Genomic DNA, 13369 nt, shown 5'->3' with positions numbered 1-13369 from the left:
TATTGATTTTTTACAGAGAGGAAGGGAAAGGGATAGAGAGCTAGAAACATCTATGAGAAAGAAACATCGATCAACTGCCTCCTGCAAACTCCCGACTGGGTACGTGCCCCCAACCAAGGTACATGCCCTTGACCAGAATTGTACCTAGGACCCTTGATTCTACAGGCCAATGCTCCATCCACTGAGCCAAACCAGTTAGGACTGTCCAATATGCTAAAGAAAAAACCCTATCTAATAAAGAGGGAATATGCAAGGGAGGGCATTTGGTGGTGACCGGGGTGTCAGGGGAGGGCAGTTAGACATCGATTGGGCTGGCAGGGGAGTGGTTAGGGGGTGATCAGGCTGGCAGGCAGAGCAGTTAGGAGCAATCAGGAAGGCAGGTAGGTGAGTAGTTGGGAACCAGCAGTCCTAGATTGTGAAAAAAATGTCTGACTGCCTGTTTAGGCCCGATCCAAGATCGGACCTAAACAGGCAGTCAGACATCCCCCAAGGGGTCCCAAATTGGAGAGGGTGCAGGTTGGGCTGAGAGACACCCCTCCCCCCCGCCGTGCACGAATTTCGTGCACCGGGCCTCTAGTCTATATCTATAAAAGCCTAAAAAACCGTTAAGACCAGATGACCAGACAACCAGCTGGTAACTATAACGTGCACTGACCACCAGGGGGCAGACGCTTAATGCAGGAGCTGTCCCCTGGTGGTCAGTGCGCTCCCACAGCCAATCTCCTGCAGGCCCTCCCCCCGACCAGCGGCCCTGATTGGCCCCGATCGCCAGCCAGGCCGAGGGACCCCCACCCGTGCACGAATTCATGCACCGAACCTCTAATATGGTTATAAAAAAGAAATGAATAGAGCCATAGAAAGGCTAATTCAAAGTATGGAATGTTAAGAAACTTACAGATTTATTTATGTGAAGTTTGGAAGATTCTACTCTAGCAGTTTCTGGCTGGTTTTGATGATTGAGATATATTGAAAGTAGTTGAGCTACTCAAATTAACACAAGTTGCTTTATTGAAACCATGCTTTCTCAGAGAACCCTACTTTTAATGCACCTGATACACCTCATGTTATATTGGGTATAGGGTGTTTTGAGTCAGGGTGGAAATTAAGCAAACAAGGGCAATATTATGTGGTTTCCACACCATTTATCAGTATGTCACCTATAATATTGTGCCAGAGCAGCTAGTGGTAATGTGTGAAACGCAAGTAGGGGAAATGCTCATATTTGGGAAGATGATTACAATTGAGATAAGGTATGAGCTATATTAAAAACATTTGTGGTTCAGTACTAAGGAATATAGAGAACAGTATTACCAATTTGCTTTTACCTAGCAAAATGAATAAAAAATTAATTGACCCAGCTCTTAGGTTTATAGGCAAAATCAAGAATGTTATACTAATATTGTTTCTTATATGATTTCTTGAATTTAATCCAAAATACTTTATTTTTGTATTGGTAACTTCTAAAATGTACCATTCTGCTTTAAAAAAAAGTATGTATTTTTATTGATTTCAGAGAGCAAAGAAGTGGGAGAGAGAGATAGAAGCATCAATGATTAGAGAAAATCATTGATCGGTTGCCTCCTGCACGACCCCCACTGGGGATCAAGCTTGCAACCTGGGCATGTGCCCTTGACCAGTATTGAACTCAGTCTGCAGGCCCACATTCTATCCATTGAGCCAAATTGGCTAGAGCAAATATATTTTTATTGATTTCTGAGAGGAAGGGAGAGGGAGAGAGAGAAACAACAATGTGAGAGAGAATCATTGATTGGCTGCCTCCTGCATGCTCCTTACTGAGGATCAAGCTGGCAACCCTGGCATGTGCACTGACCAGGAATCAAACCATGACCTGCGGGTTCATAGGTCCATACTCAACCACTGAGCCATGCCAGCCGGACCCATTCTGCTCTTTGGATTGTCTAGGCATTTTTTATCACCAAGTACTACTTTGATGGAATTATGTCAGTGAAATTAGAGAAAATGAAAAGGTGTGCTTGGGAGCCATTAATATCTAAGTGATAGTGTATATTTTGATTTTATCTGAAATATGAGTGACAGGGGAAAAAAGAAATTTGTATATATGTGTATGTGTGTTCATACACACACACACACACACACACACACACACACACACACACGAAATCAATTATCACTTCTTCTGTATAGCATTTATAACCATTTTGATTTTTACAGATGAAGAAACTGTGGTTTCAAGAGATGAAATGACTTGCTAGTTAAGACAGGGTTAGAATTTGAACCCAGGATTTTCCCCCGACAAAAAACCAACAACAAACTTCTTGTTTTTGCTGGAGTATACTGCTATCTCTGGATTGAAGTGACTGAATTGCTGTTATCAGCAAGATTATAAAACATGATGGTGAGATTGTAGTGTTGTTTGATTTACTAATTTTGAGCACCACAATGATATTAAGTAGGTATTTTCAAGCGAATCCTATATTGAATCTAGAAAATGTGTAAGAAAAGACCTGATTGGCTACATTTATTTTTTCTTTATTGTTGAAAGTTTTACATGTCTCCTTTCCCCCACATTGATCTCTCCCTGCCTGCTCCCGGCCCCCAGCACATGCCCCCACCCCCCTATTGTCTGTGTCCATTGGTCATGATCATATGTATGGATATAAGTCCTTTGGTTGGTCTCTTACGCGCCCCCCTTTTTGCCCCCCCACCCCTGCCCCTCACCTTCCCTCTGAAGTTTGAGGGTCTGTTCGATGCTTCTGTGTCTCTAGATCTATTTTGTTCATCTGTTTATGTTATTCTTTATATTCCACAAATGAGTGAGATCATGTGATATTTATCTTCTCCGACTGGCTTATTTCGCTTAGCATAATGCTCTCCAGGTCCATCCATGCTGTTGCGAATGTTAAGACTTCTTTCTTTTTTACAGCAGTGTAGTATTCCATTGTGTAGATGTACCACAGTTTTTTAATCCACTCATCTGCTGATGGGCACTTAGGCTGTTTCCAAATCTTAGCTATTGTAAATTGTGCTGCTATGAACATAGGGGTGCATATGTCCTTTCTGATTGGTGTTTCTGATTTCTTGGGATATATTCTTAGAAGTGGGATTACTGGGTCAAATGGGAGTTCCATTTTTAATTTTTTGAGGAAACTCCATACTGTTTTCCACAGTGGCTGCACCAGTCTGCATTCCCACCAGCAGTACTAGCCAGGTGTTAGACCAACAACAAACCACACAGTGTCTGAGTTTTGACCTTGAACTCAGGCTTTGCTCATCTTGTTTGCATGTGCACCATCTGTTTTATCTTCCCCGTTCCCTCTGCCTCTCCAGACTTGACTCGTCATTGAATATCCAGGTGGAGCCTCACCTCTTCCATGAATGCATTCTCAGTTCTTCTCACATTTTAACAAAATATATTTGTAATGATTTCAGAGAGGAAGGGAGAGGAAGAGAGAGACAGAAACATCAATGATGAAAGGGAATCATTGATTGGCTGCCTCCTGAATGCCCCCTACTGGGGATGGAGCCCGCAACCTGGACATGTGCCTTGGTGGGAATCAGACCTGGGACCCTTCAGTCCGCAGGCTGACGCTCTATCCTCTGAGCCAGACCAGCCAGGGCAGTCTTTCCCACATTTGCTGCTCCTCCTTATCTTTGTGGAACATTATGGCTGTTCTTCTGTTAATCATATTTTATTGTATAAATGTATTTCTATACATTTGTATTGTGAATACCATGGTATTTCAGCTTCATACTGTTAAATTCTTTTATGTCATGGCTGGTGATGAACAACAGTATTTTGCACTAAGTAGGACTTTAAAAAATGACCTTAGAAATAATTTAGTGTAACTTTATTTTAGTAAAGCTCTCTGCTGGTAGAGAAGTAAAATGGCTTGAGCATGCATGGCATTGCAGAGTTCAGGCAGCGTGACTCTTATGCACTGTTGGTGGGACTCAGTGGTGGAGTACTAGTGCACTCCTGCTTGGGAGATCCTTTTGGCAGTATATTTTCTACTTTTAAAATGCATTAAACTGTTTGACATCTCAACTCACCTTTTAGGAGCTTATCCTAAAAATGCAAACATGTGTGCAAGGTTATTCTTTATAGATTTATTCATTTTAATAAAATACTGGAAAATTTTTAAATATTCATCCTTAGGGCAATGGCTTAATATATTGTGGAGCTTTCATTTGTTGGAATACTCTGTACCATTTAAAAGAATAAGGTACAACTATATGCATTACTGGACTTTAATTGTATACCATTAATGTAAATTTTTAACTGATAAGAATAAGTTGCAGAATGGTATGCTAATATTTGTATAAAAATTCAGTTTGTCAGAGAGGGATATGTGTGTGTGTACTTAAAAACATAGATTGTATAGCATAGCATGGGAACATGCCATAGGGAAGGACAGAGGCTGTGGAAGTTTACTTTTCATTGTTTACCCTTTTTGTTGTTAGTTCACACCTGAGGATATTTCTTTCATTTCTTTTCAGAGAGTGAAAGGGAGGAAAAGAAGAAGGAGGGAGAAAGGGAGAGAGAGAGAGAGAGAGAGAGAGAGAGAGAGAGAGAGAGAGAGAGAGAAAGAAACATCAATGTGAAAGAGACACATCGATTGGTTGCCTCTCACAGGTACCCCAAGTGGGGCCAGGGATCAAACCTGCAACCTGCAACTCAGGAAGGTGCCTTTGGTCGGGGATCTTTCTGTGTGTGGGCCGATGCTCTGTCCACTGCGCCACACAGGCCAAGGCTATTTACCTTTTTATTCCTATTTGATTTTGAACATAAAATAACTGTGAATCACTTAATATTAAGAAAATATTTTAAAAACTAATGTATCCCCCCAGGAGAAAAGAAATTATTCAATCAAAATTTGCAGTGTTGACAGGTGAGCCATGTTTGTCTTGTGGTGACATGGAACTCTTATCTGTTATCACCTAGTTCCAGGTGTATACAAGCTGTATTTCAAGAAGGCAGAGAGGCAGGGTCACTGACAGCGGGAAGGAAGGAGCTCTGTTAGGGAGCAGTGATAATGGACCCCATCTGGGGATTGTTCCGCAGGAGGGGAGGGCCTTTGTCTCTTGTCTACCCTGCAGTCTCATTCCTCCCCTCTGAAGACTGTGGTGTCACGTTTACCCTTTGAGTTTCAAAATAAAATTCACCTGCCTAGTCCCTTTAAGACAGGGGTGGAACCTTTTTTTATTTTTTTCCCAAGGCCCATTTGGATATTTATAACATAATTTGTGGGCCATACAAAACTATCAACTTAAAGATTAGCCTGCTATATTTAGTCAAATATTTAATTAACTCACCCTCATGCCTTGGCAGGGCCAGAACAAATGATTTCTTGTGCCTTATATGGCCCATGGGCCGGATGTTCCTCACCCCTGCTTTCAGAGAATAAGAAATAGTTTGTTAGCTCAGATAAACTAAAATGTGGTCCTAATGCATGAATGAGCCTTATTCTCCTCTGAAATGCCCTCACCTTCTTTGCTGTGATCATTGTGACTGCTCTCCCCTTCCATGCCTCCTTTCCAGAGATTTCACTGTTTGTTTCTAGGTATGTGGTCACCTAAGAGGGCGACTAAATTTCAGTTCACCAAACATCATAGAAGCCACTGTGTTTCCTGTGGTGACTTCAAAGCACGTGGCCTCCAGGTCAAATTTATCTAAGTCTGAAATAATGATTCAGAAAGGCCCATATAAGCTGCTTCCTGTAGAGAGACTGGCTGTTGTGGGCAAGGACCTGTTTTCCTATGGGGACTTTTTGCTCCTGTCCCTGCAAAGGAGTGAGACATGGAGATGGAGACTATAATGGGGCATAGGAGATATCATAGGCCCAGAGAAGAAATAACAAGGATTTTTAACAGATTAAACAGACTTGAAAGGAGGACCCTCAGATTGGGAGCAAATCTCCTTTTTCTGTTCAGAGTAGTTGCCTGGCCTCCTTCCCCTGGCTCGAGTAACCTGTGGTGTCCTCTTGAATACACTCTACTTCCCTATTCTGCTGGACTGAAGGCCAAGTATTGGCAGTTGAGCCAGTGGTTTGGGAGGAGACTGTGTATTGTCAGAGCTAGAGGACACAGGCAGTGTATCTCCTGGAAACATCCGTCTGTATTAAAGTGCATGCGGCACCAAATCATACACTTTGCTCAACCCACTGGAAGCAGTAAAACGAGAGTGAGTGATCTGGATCTGGGTACCTAAAAGTTATCCATTATAATGGATAACTTACCCATCCAATTCAGTGGAAAAACTGGGCTTTGGAGTTAGATCTGGCTTTCTGATTTTTACCACTACCATTTTTTTTCCTTTTCCTTTTCTGTAAAACAATATCAGCCTTGAACTGTGATAATGACTAAATAAGATAATATAGGTGAAGTGCTCAGCTAATAAATCAAATAATAATACTATTATTATTATTATTTATTATTCATTGGTCTTCCACCAGACTTTTTGCAAGAGGTGTTAATAAAAAGATAAGCAACTTTAAGAGAAGTTCTCTTTTTGCTCTGTTACAAAGCTGAAAAATCTTAAAGGCAAGGTGCTATTTTGATATTTAAAGGAGATTAGAAAGATCCAGGACTAGATTGTAAAACTAGTAGCCTACCAGAGTATGTTTGACAGTGTCACCTCACCCCAGGTCAATTAAGAGCATCTTGACTATATCAAAAGATCAACTCCAGGGCTCCTTTACATAGTGTTTACCCACAGCTTCTTAGACACAGATGTGCCAAAGAGGTCCACCTGCTTTTTATTCTGAATAGAAATTTATAGAAGAGACTAATTTCAGCTTAGTGTTTGAATTTTGTGTTTGACAATAGCAGACAATTCAATGCCAGTACGTGGCATAGGCAAGTGGCTTGAACTTTAAGAATGTTCCTTTTCCTCCATTCTCCCACTTCACCCTGAGATTTTCACATTTATATTAATTAGCTCCACAGCTCATATTAGGTTCTACAGTAGAATCTGAATTTCAAATAAATGTCAAAATCAGAAAATAGGTCTATACTCTTTCATAGGCAGCTATAAAGAAAATGGACTTTATGCTTTTGGAACATTTTGTCATGTGAAGCACAGACCTTTTTCAAATACTGTACATTGTCACCAAAAATAACTAGAAAATCGCATTTAAGACTCTTAAGGGGTGCTGGGGATCATGGCAGGAGGAAGAGTGCTGTGGACTGGTGGTGCCTGGCAAGCCTGGCCCAGCCCACCTCATGCTGACTCCCGGGCTGCCTTGTCACCTGAAAAATCTCGTTCTTAGCTGGACCCAAGTTTCTCATCTGGAAAGTCAAGATATTGATCTTTAGTGTCCTCTCATGTGGTCTTTTTTTCTGAGCATACATATGACGCACCACTGTGCATATTTTACACAACCATTCCTAAAAAAGATATGAGTATTTTGTTATTCATTGAGTTCATGATACTTGTGTGGATAAAATTTATTATCATCTCCAGCAATGGTTTGCTGTTTGCATTGGTGTGTACAATGCCAGTTGATAAAAGTAGAACTGCTGTGGTATTATTAGGGCCTGTGCCCCACTTTCTTACCTAGTTTTTACTTCCTGAGCATTTTCTGAGCCATTTCCATAGAGCTAAAGGTTTTGAAAAACTAAAAATTTGGGTAACATCCGTATCCTTTGTGTACCTTGTACTCTTGATCCAATCCCATTCTTACTTTTCTCCCACTTGTTTTTATTATCAAGATTTTCAAATATACAATACAATTTGAAAACTTTACAATGAATTTCTAGATAACTACCACCTGGATTCTTATAATTAACATGTTACTATGCTTTTTCCTCTATTCCTTCCCCAGTCTAAAATTTTTTTGAGGGGTAAATGTCAAAGTAGGTTGCAGACTTTCCCTAAATGCATATAGTTAATACAAGCCTTCTTAATAGGTAAAATTTGCATGCAGTGAAATGCACAGAAATGCATACAGTGAAATACACAATTTTAAGTATACCATTCATTGAGTTTTGACAAATGTATATATCTGTGTAATTCAAACTCCCTATCAAGATGCCCTACTGATATCTCAAGGAGTTCTTTCATGCCCCTTTTGAATATCAGTCTTCACTCCCACCTTTCTAATTTTTGGAAGAAGGCAAGGATATCTGTTTTTAACACTGTTATTCAACATTGTATTGGAAGTTCTAGCTACTGAAATATGGCAAGAAAAAGAAATCAAAGGCACTCAGATTGGAAAGGAAGAAATAAAAGTATCCCTATTTGTAAATGATATTATTGTTTACACAGAAAATCCCAAGGAATATACCCCAAACTAAATATATTCCTAAACTAATAAGTGAATTCTGCAAGGTTACAGGGTATAATGTTAACAAATAAAAATTTATTGCATTTCTGTATACTAATAATGAACATCTGGGGACCAAATTCACAAAAACAAAAATAGTTACATTCACTCTCAAGATAATGAAATACTTAGGAATATCTATGCATATAAAAGGCTAATATGCAAATTGTCCCCTTGGGAATTCAACCCGGAGACCAGGAGTTCAATTGCTTGCTATGACGTGCACTGACCACCAGGGTGGCGCAGAACTAAAGAAGGTCCTGTCCTGCAGCTGTGAGGCCTCGATAGGCCCTGATTGTCTGCCAGGCCTTGGAACCCTACCAGTGCAAGAATTTCATGCACCGGGCCTCTAGTATTTAATAAAATATGTATAGGATTTGTATGCCGGAGTATAAAATGCTGATGAATGAAATCAAAGAAGACCTAAATAAATGGAGAGACGTACTGTGCTCACAGATTGTAGAAATCAACATAGTGAGTTGATTTCTAAATTGATGTATAAATTTAATGCAATGAAAATCCCAGCAAGATATTTGTTTTCACTTAAAAACATCTTTGATGAAGTAGTAAAAATTATTAATCTTATTAAATTTAAATCTTCAATCACTTGTCTGTTTAGAGATATATATGTACAGTAAAATCTCGATATAACGGACTAATTTGGGGGATGGAGTGTCTGTTAAAGCCAAAAGTTCATTATATAATAAAGTAGGTCTTCTGAATGTGTATGTTAAAAAATTGACAATAGTTTACCTGTTTTTACTTGTGTAGACACGTTTATGTCATTATAATTAATTATGTATGAAAAATTTAATTTCACAGAAAAGTTTACTTTATGTATTCCAGTAATTTTAAATTTATACTGAATAGGTCCAGTAAATGCGTGCACTCACTAGTCACCACAAGTAAACAAATGTACATGGCTGGAGTATGGCTTAACGCACGTGGGAACATTGGCCAGCACTCTATAAAACTGCTGCAATAAGTCACTCCACCTGACAGCAGAACCAGTTACCACACAGGTTGCATTGTGACCATGTGCTAATCATTCTCTGAACATTATTTATGTGTGGTGACTCTTGGATTTAAATATGTAGACTATAGTTGTATATCTATATATATAAAAGCCAAGCGACCGGAATGACAGAATGACCGGAATGACTAATTGCTGTGATGGGCACTGTGGCGGCCAACTGGCCCGGTCAGGGCCCTAATTGGACCCCCCCAACCTCTTGCGGCCCCTCCCCCGGACATCCCTGCCCCTGATCAGTACCCCCACCCCGATTGGCCTCACCCCGTGGCCTCTCCCGCCAGCTGGCCTTACCCCCGATTGGCCCTCCTCACCCGGATTGGGGGTGGGGCTGGCCAACCTCCTGCGTCCTCTCCCCCCCCATTGGCCCGTCCCCGATGGCCCCCATCAGGGCAGGCTGGCTGGGCCTCACCATGTAACGAATTCATGCACCGGCCTCTAGTATGTAATGTTTATTTATGTGTTGAAATGATTAGAGTTTTTTTTTTGAATATATGTCCTATTCATTAAAATTTGTTAAAAATAGCAGTGAATTAATAACAAAAAATAACCTAACTTAATTATAAGCAAATCTTGGTTAAAAGCATTTTAAAATTAACAGGGTGTTAATTTTTACATATGATATGTGGACTGGAAATTTTGTCCATTAAATCGAGGTCTGCAAAATTGAGAGAAAAAAAAAATATATATATATGTATTAGGAGCCCGATGCATGAAGATTTGTGCTAGAATGGGCTTTCCTTTCCCTGGCTGCCAGCACTGCCTTTCCACTCTGTCCCAGTCCCTTTCTGCTCAGGCCCTGGAGCCGCCTCTTTACGCTCTGGGAGCCACCTCTTTCTGCTCCAGCCCCGCCTTCCCGCGCTGCCCAGAGGCCCTGAGAGACCGGGGGTGGGGCGGAACACCCGTTTTGTCGCCATGGCGACGATGCAAGCGTCCTGCCCCAGTCACTTAGTGCCTATGTATGCAAATTAACCTCCATCTTTGTTCGGTTAATTTGCATATCACTCCTGATTGGATGGTGGTGTAGCGGAGGTACGTTCAATTTACATGTTTGTCTATTATTAGGTAAGATATATATATATTTATGAAAGTTTTAGATACAGAAAATTGGGAGGATAATAGAGTTTCTCCTGTGATTGACTTCTTACATTAAGTATGATCTGTTGGTTAAAATTGATGAACCAATATTGATACATTATTAACTAATTTAGATTTCCTTATTAATTATTTTTACATAATGCCCTATTTCTGTTCTAGAATCCTATTCAAGATTTTCTGGTACATTTAGTTATTTTGTTCTGGGCTGTAACAGGTTGACTTTTCTTGTGTTCGATGACCTTGATAGTTCTGAAGAATACCTATAAAGTATTTTGTAGAATGTCCCTCAACTGGGACTTGTGTAGTATTTTTCTTATGATTAGTCTAGGGTGATATGTTTTTCTGGAGAACACACACAGTGATTAAAGGTCATTTTCATCACGTTGTATAATCCTATCTAATAAAAGAGAAATTTGCAAATTGACCATCACTCCAACATACAAGATCGCCGCCCCCATGTGGACACAAGATGGCCACCACAAGATGGCCTGCAGGGGAGGGCAGTTGTGTGCGATCAGGCCAGCAGGGGAGAGCAGTTAGGGGTGATTGGCCAGCAGAGGAGGGCAGTTTGTGTGACTAGGCTTGTAAGGGAGGGCAGTTGGGGGAGATGAGGCCTGCAGGGGAGGGCAGTTAGGGGTGACCAGGCTGGCAGAGGAGGGCAGTTGGCGGCAACCAGGCCTGCAGGGGAGTGCAGTTGGTGGGGGCGGGACCCAGGCCTGCAGGGGAGGGCAGTTGGGGGTGACCAGGCCTGAAGGGAAATGCAGTTGGGGGGGACCCAGGCCAGCAGGGGAGGGCAGTTAGGGGCGACCAGGCCAGCAGGGGAGCAGTTAGGGGGCGACCGGGCCAGCAGGGGAGGGCAGTTAGGGGCGACCAGGCCAGCAGGGGAGCAGTTAGGCGTCGATCAGGCTGGCAGGGGAGTGATTAGGGGGTGATCAGGCTGGCAGGCAGAAGCGGTTAGGGCAAACAGTCAGGCAGGGAGGCAGGAAAGCAGTTGGGAGCCAGCAGTCCTGGATTGTGAGATGGATGTCCACTGGGATCGGGCCTAAACGGCAGTCGGACATTCCTCGAGGGGTCCTAGATTGGAGAGGGTGCAGGCTGGGCTGAGGGACACACACACACACCCCTTGTACGAATTTCGTGCCCTGGGCCTCTAGTGGGTACATATTACCCACATAGCTTATTACTGTAAATGTTGACTTTGATTACCTGGGTGAGGTAGTGTTTTCCGATTTTCTCCATGGTAAAGTAATTCCTTTTTCTTTTTCCTCCTTTTCTACTGTAAGGAATCAGCAAGGCTGTTTTTTAAATATATATATACATAAGCTTCTAAAATTTATATGATAAGGCACATGTACTAGAATCCTATCTAATAAAGAAGGAATATGCTAATTGACCCTCACGCTGTTGCAAAGATGGTGGTGCCCACAGCCAATAAGGAGGGAATATGCTAATTGACTTCCCCGCCCTCAAAGATGGTGGCGCCCACAGCCAATAAGGAGGGAATATACTAATTTCTTTTTAAATTTCTTTATTGATTAAGGTATTACATATATGTCTTCATCCTCCCTTTACTCCCCAACCCCCCACTCGGGAATATGTTAATTGACTGCCATGCCCTCAAAGATGGCAGCACCCACAGCCAATAAGGTGGGAATATGCTAAATGATTGCCACGGCCTCAAAGATGGCGGTGCCTATAGCTACACGATGGTGGTGCCCAGACCCCTCAGCCCTGCTGGGGCGGCAGGCGTGTGGCTGCCTCTGGAGTCCCCCAGTCTCCTCAGACCCCCAGCCATCCAGGTCTGGCCTGAGGTGCAGGCAAGCCTCAGATGGTGGCTGCGCAGCTGCCCAGAGCCGCCCGAGGCTCAGGCAACCAGGGCCAGCTGAGGCTTGCGCTGCTGGCTGTGGCAGCAGCAGAGGGGTGATGGGGCATCGCTTTCCCCTGATCGCCAGGTCGCCTCCTGCCCCTGAGGGCTCCCGGACTGTGAGAGGGGGCAGGCCGGGCTGCGGGACCCCTCTCCAGTGTATGAATTTTCATGCACTGGGCCTCTAGTACTTAAAATAATCTTGAAAAAGAATAAAGTCTGTGAAATCACTCTACCTGATATTAAAGCCTACTATATCTGCAGTGAACTTAGGCTGTGTGGTATTGGTGGAGGGATAGACATGGACTAGAGAATCCAGAAAATGAAATTCAGTGGAGGAAGGCTAGCCTTTTAAAAAATTGGTGCTGTACAATTCGACATCCATTGGCAAAACAATAACATTTCGTCTAACCCTTACACCTTATATCAAAGTTAATTGAAAATGGATCATGGACTTAAATGTAAAATGTAAAAGTATGAATACTTTAGGGAAAAAAAAGAAAATTTTGGAATCCAGATCTTGGGAAATAGATTTTACACTTGACATTTTAAGCATGATCCATAAGAGAAAATATTGATCAATTGGACCTCATCAAATGATAGATTTTTGCTCTGCTAAAGACTCTGTTAGGAGGATGAAAAGATAAACTACAAAACTGGGAGAAAATATTTGCAAAGTACATATTTGATTAAGGACCAGCAATTAGAACATATCAACAGTAAAACAAACAAAAGTAGTTCATTTAGAAAATGGACAAAAAACATGAATGGTCATTTCGTCAAAGATGACGATTAAGAAACTCATAAAGAGATGTTTACCATTAGTCCTTATTAGGAAAATGCAAATTTAAACCACAATGAGATATCACTACACACCTATCAGAGTGGCTAAAATAAAATATAGTGACAACCCCAAATGTTGGTGAGGATGTAGAGAAGCTAGGTTACTCATACATTGTTGGTGGAAAGTAAAAGATACAGCAACTCCAGAAAACAGTTTGGCAGTTTCTTATAAAACTTAACATGTAACCTAGCAATTGTATTCTTGTGCATTTATTCCAGAGAAATGGA

General features: G+C 41.7%; 1 protein-coding gene across 3 annotated transcripts in view; it reads left to right on the top strand.

The window, feature by feature from the left end:
- The window catches only part of FARS2 (phenylalanyl-tRNA synthetase 2, mitochondrial), a 571059-nt gene that overhangs the window by 94103 nt on the left and 463587 nt on the right, over positions 1–13369 (top strand). The window contains exon 1 of one of the 3 annotated variants that reach the window (XM_054721514.1): positions 17–99. The exons of the other annotated variants lie outside the window; for them this stretch is intronic. The gene's annotated coding sequence lies outside the window, so the exon portion shown is untranslated. Of the gene's footprint in view, positions 1–16; positions 100–13369 lie in introns of those variants that run through there. 3 annotated transcript variants of the gene reach the window in all.

The sequence above is a fragment of the Eptesicus fuscus genome, chromosome 9, assembly GCF_027574615.1.
Source record: "Eptesicus fuscus isolate TK198812 chromosome 9, DD_ASM_mEF_20220401, whole genome shotgun sequence".
Lineage (NCBI taxonomy): Eukaryota > Metazoa > Chordata > Mammalia > Chiroptera > Vespertilionidae > Eptesicus > Eptesicus fuscus.
The sequence above is the reverse complement of the archived record's forward strand: the minus strand, read 5'-3'. Positions and strand labels throughout refer to the sequence as shown.